The sequence below is a fragment of the Cynara cardunculus genome (genome assembly GCF_001531365.2).
Source record: "Cynara cardunculus var. scolymus isolate 2C chromosome LG 10, CcrdV1, whole genome shotgun sequence".
Classification (NCBI taxonomy): Eukaryota; Viridiplantae; Streptophyta; class Magnoliopsida; order Asterales; family Asteraceae; genus Cynara; species Cynara cardunculus.
Window position 1 is genome coordinate 27,462,435 of NC_037537.1, and position 6,340 is coordinate 27,468,774.

Below are 6,340 nucleotides of genomic sequence, written 5' to 3' on the forward strand. Positions count from 1 at the left end.
AAAAAATTGTTATCTACTCCAACTTGTTGTAAAAACAGATCCATTATCACAATTAGCTCCAAACATAATAAATGGAAAATAAAGAAGTAAAAATGACTCAAGGTTGGGATAAACTATGAAAATCTACCTAATAAGTATAAGAAATAGGTACTTTAAGCATGTAATAAACCATGCTTATCAGCAGCCCTGGCGGCGGCTCAGGGCATCAAATAGCCCAATACTAGTTATTTTGATTTCGCTTTTTATATTTCGCTCTTTATTCCCCATTTTTTTTTACTTCCGATTAATTTTTAAAGTTCATTTTTTTGTCGGGCTTTTACAACAATAAATTTTTATTCGAAATAAAATTAGTAGCACAATTAATATTTGTGTAACTTATTATTTTAAGAAGACCTTATAATAATATTTGAAAACTAATTATTTATGTTACGTATATAATTTCGTTAAACGTGATTATTCAAGAAATTGAGTGTGTATTTGTTGCTCGATAAAATGTATCTCATCATCACCAAAATCCCGTTTTTATTATCAATTTTCACACAATTTCACTACAATTCTATACCAACTGATGTTGGTGAAATGTACAATTCTATACCAACTGATGTTGGTGAAATGTACAACAAATTTGATGTTTAATATTTATGCAAATTTGATGTCTATGTAATTTTAGTTTATTTAATTACAAATGCTATTTTAGTTATAATATTTATTAATATTATATTATAAATTATACTTATATTAGTTCATATATGTATAAATAATAAAACATAAAAAAGGACACACACGTATATAGGTATATGTATATATTATGATTCAAAAAAATAAAAAGAAATACATAACCGAAGATGAAATTTGACTAACACATAGTAGAAATTTAATTGTCTGTATATTATTTGTTCAAATATGTTGATCACTGATCTCTCAATAACACTAATAATCTAGTTATAAATAACCAAATTATAGTGATTTTATGAAGGAATGTATGAAGACTCGAAAAGAAAAATAAGAATATCTATGAACAGTATTGAGCTTCAAAAGTTTAACTTTATAAACTGAGAAACGTAAGAGCGATTCGTAAAGCTACTCTTTTTACAATAGGTCTAATCACCTATTTATATTAATCAGCTAATAAGAAGATAACTATATAATGCTACTTTCTAGCAAATCTTCTATTAACAGATAAGGTTTATCTTTTATATGGATAAGCACTAATATTGAGATAAACTCGAATTCCAGCTGTTGACGTGTCATCTCCAGCTGTCATTCATGATGTGATGATTTCATCTTTATCTTCAAATCATCATTGCATGCTTGAATGAAGTGCTGGAAAATATTCTAAGTGTTGATGATCAGAGGATCGATGAGAATGCTCTTTCCATCGCATCCTTGGACTGTCCATCGCATCCTTGGACTGTCCATCGGTCCTCTGGTTGAACTGTCCATCGGTCCTCTGGTTGAATTCCAGACTTAGTCATTTCTGCCTTGATGTCTTCATTGGTCTTCTGGTTCTTCATCACTTATTGTTTTTCATTACTTTTTATATTATGAATTATAGGGTTTAACAGAATATGTTATAAAATTATTGTAACAAAATTTATGCGTAGAATTTGTATAAAGCAATAAAAATAAGGATATTATTAAAAAGGTATATAAGTTAAGAATATGAAATATACTTTTAATAATTTATTTGATGCAAAAATAATATAATACGTCATTGGAATTCAACTACAGTTTATACAAAGTTTTACATCATTTTGTTGGAAAAAATTGTGCAAATGATAATTCCTTCAGTTATTACAAAATTGTTTTCTAATTATTTTAATTAAAAGTTAATTCGTTTACTTGATACACAATGCATGAATTATAAGTCAAAGTCAATGTTTTATTTCAACAAAGAAATTATTAATGTTAAATTATTATTGCGAAGAATTAAACGATGGACCTCTGTGTTCATTAAAATCATTGGGGCCATTTAGGGTGCGTTTGGTATGCAGACGATATGGGACGGGACGGAACAAAAAAAAAATAGTCCCATGTTTGGCATGCCATGGACAGGAAATGCATATGACAAGATGAGACTATTTTTAAATTTCATGGGACAAAACTTGATAATTTTTGTTCCACCAAAAAAGGTGGAACAACATGGGACTAAATATAAAATGACTATGTTACCCTTTTATTTTTGACTTTTCTTCTTGTATTTCCTGAAGTTTTTTTGATTGAATCATCAGTTATTCTTGTTAGTCAATGACACTGCCAAAATGCCAATTCAATCTTCTTGAAATTGTAAATGATTTTAACTTTGTGATTTAAATTGCTTAATTCTGATTTAACTTCTCAATAATTTCTTATTTAACTTTTGATATAAAAAAAATTCGGTATGTTAGAAGCCTGTTTGTACTTTTAGCTTTTGTTCGTTATTTGGATGATTACTATGGGTAGCCCAATGTAACAATGATTTAAAATAMCATTGATATAAAATAACATTGAACAACATTTAGGGGTAATATGGTCATTTTAACAGTTTTGTCCTGTTCTGTCCTAGTCGTACCAAACATAGGACAGACAATTAGTCTTGTCCCGTCCCGTTCTGTCCCGTCCTGTCCCGTCCTGTCCCGTTTAGTATGCGTACCAAACGCTACCTTAAAAATGAAGTTGGAAAAATATCTAGTCCATTATTATGTGGGGATTTTTAATTATGAAACAAAATTAAAATTTAATTAATAAATTATTGATTTTATATTGTTATTATCTATACTACATTATAAAGCATTTGATAAAAACTCTTAAAAACCATTTTTTATACATAAAGTGCCGTTTATTGATACATATTACTTAAAATTCAAGATTACAAGTAGATTGTGCATAATTATAACTTATTAAAGCTCCATGCTTGAATTCGTGTAACTAACTGCATGTAAACATAATCAAATACAAGATAAATATTTCATTTTAAATATAAAAAATTTAAAATACAATTAGGATAATCATAGTTCTAACAAAATACTTAATTATTATCCTTATAAAAAAATATTATTAAATCTAAATTAAATTATAATAAAAATTTTGAATTAAAGAAATCACACAAAAAAACAAGAAATTTTAAATAGTTAATTTGATACTAATATTAATATATTTATTTTTGAAATTTTATGATATCTTCTAATTTATATCTTATTTAAAAATAAAAACATTATTCTTTTATCAAAACTATATAAACATCGTATTAAAACATCTACAGAGACGGAATAAAACGAAACATTAAAATCGAGATACATTTTGTTGCATTGCACGAGTACCCTTCTAGTTATATTATATAACAACAAGACCTTATAATATGGTAGAATTATTGCGCTTGCGGAAATATAAGCTTTCATTATTATCGTTGTATTTTTACCAGGATAACCTTGATTTATAAATATACAGACTTTGTATCTATATAAAAAAATTATGGATGTTGTCATTGTGTAGCTCTAAAAGAGAACAGCCAAAGAATAAGCTTCTATAAACAAATCCACTAACAAATTGTAACGATTGAAGAAAGAGAAAGAATGGTACCCCTTTTCGTCTAGGGGGCATCATCGGGGACATGTTGGAGGGACTTTCGATTACTGAATCCATCCTATTCGTACTGGTTTCTCATGCGGAATCATAGAAGGAATTCAATCCTCCCCTGTTCCGACGAAAAACAACCCCCTTTTCTTTTTGTTAATATTTATAAATTATCATATTTATTCATCTTTAACTTTGAACTTGTGACCTCTTAGGTATTTTTGACCTTTGAAGCCAAGCTCAAACCAATCAGGCACCACCCTTATAGTTTCATCTAGAAACATTTGTCCAAAATGTCTACGGATAATTCACACGTACAAACAAAATGATGAAGGATATTTAGTTTACGGATTCTGAAATCATCCAAAAAAATTTATTTGTGTTTAAGAAACTTATTGTATTTAGGTGTTCATAGACAAAATCGGGTTCATAGACACCTAAAGTATTTAAGTGTCCTAATAGTGTTGGTAAATTATTTGTGTGTTTAAGAAACTTATTGTAACACTTTTAGATATGACACTTTATTTTTATGCCTCTATAAATATTATTAAATTATGTGTGTATTCATGCAATACAGTTGGATTTAAATTTTTATTGGACAGACCTCAATGTTTATCATGTATTTGAACGTGTTTATCAGTTTCTTATTGAGTTCAAACATAGAGTTTTAAAAGTTGCATATATACAATAATAGAGAGAGGTTCATTTGAGAAATGATAAGTATTTGAGAAGTAAAAAAAGTGATTATAGTCTTCCGTACTATCAAAATTGGTCAAACGAAAAAAGATGGGTAATTTTGTAGCTTTTACAAATAGGTGAACATGTACATATATATGTAAACTCATAGTTCAAATGTGAATCAGTTAAATAGTCCATATATGAATTACACGGCTTCACATATAAACATGTAGTTCATATACGAATCATACGGATTCATATATGCACTTGTTTTATTTCCTATTTGTAAAAGTTACGAAGCACTCCTCTATCTTCTGCATACCATGCGAGTAATTATCTGGTGCTTCATAAGCAGGGGTTAGGATCACTTCTCAAATGAACCTATGACTACAATAATAAGTTGTAAATTTGATTTTTTAAGAAATTTAAAAAATATGTAATAAATATTTTGTGATATTCCTCCATTTACCAAGCACTTACTCGGGTAAGTGAACACCAAGTCATTTTACCTTACTGGATGAATATGATAATGATCAAGAATCTTACCCAGTAAGAGCGAGATAAAGACCAATATTCTTACCCGGTAAGTGAATGCGACGACTTTTACCATGGTAAACGCTTACCGGGTAAATTGTTGCATACGATACCGTTTTGATGAACTAAAATCTTATCTGATAAGTAAATGATAGTGTTAATTTTACTGGTAAATACTTACGGAATAACTGTTTGTTAAACGGCCCCATAGTATGTTTCAGCAGAAAAATCATAACGTTTACTCTGACTATTCGATCGACTAGAAAAAAATGATGGGCTTGGCCACTTGGGTCCGCTTAAACACACACTTAAACCCACTCAAAATTGAAGTTGGAAAAATAACTAACCCATTAATTACGTGGAATTTTTCATTTATGATATAAAATTAATTTAATTCAAAACTTTTTTTTTATTAACCTGGATATCCAACCCGCTATGCGAGCCGACTAATCCCAGGACGACTAATTCAAATCTTTTACTGTTATCAAAAGTTGTATAATATATTGGAAAAAATATGTGAGAAATGATTACTTTATTAATTAGTTATACGTATGCTGGTTATTTTGGTGATTTTCTCTAATGTATTTTGCATGAACCTTTTTTAGTATATATTTTAATACATAAACCATAAATTTATTGAGCTTGTTAGATAATTAGTGTCGTGTATTTTATGAGAATGTCATGTAAGTACGAGGAAAAGTAAAGACAGCCAAATGCTATGCAACATCTTATGTATTCAAATGCTTTTAGTCGTCTCTATCTTTGTACTAATTTGATATGAAATGACTAGTAGTTTATAGACTTTTACGTGGTGGTTGTTTCATAGAATGGAATCTATCAGAATTAGAATTTGTCAAATGAATCGGAATCTAAAGGAATTGAAATGAAATTTAATCATGTTTGACCATATGTTTGCTTGGCAGGAATTGGGTGGAATCTATCTATTTGGTTCATTGAATAAAATGGTGGTGGTGGTGGGGTTGGAGGTGGAGGTGGTAGTGGTGTAGATAGTGGTGGTGGTGACAAGGGCGGTGATGACGGTGGTGGTGGTGGTAGCAACGACGATAGCAGTGATGGTGGTGGCAACGTAGTGAGATCATCTGTTCTTATTGAATTATACTTTGTTTACTTGATAAATTGATATAAATATTATTAAATTGTCCATTTAATCATATTTTAAAAAAAAAAAAGGAAATTATAACGGTAAATGCTATTGCTAAATTGCCTTGAGAAAATGATGGATTTGGGTGGATTTTATACTCAATGTCGAACCCATTAAAGATTAAAGTTGGAAAAAACAACTAATCCATTATACGGAAAATTTCAATTATATATCGGATGAACTTTAATTTCAAATATATGGATGAATATTATAAAATATCTGTGATTTATTTGTAATACCTTAAGCCCAAAATAGCAGGTTACCAAACAACCACCTCTCTTATAGACTCGTTACCGTTCATTCGTAACATATATTAGCCTTTAAATCAATTTAAAATAACGATGAAAATTACTGATTACCGACTCTATGGACCTTTTAAGAAATTCACGTTACTTATTTTCTATTTATATAGGA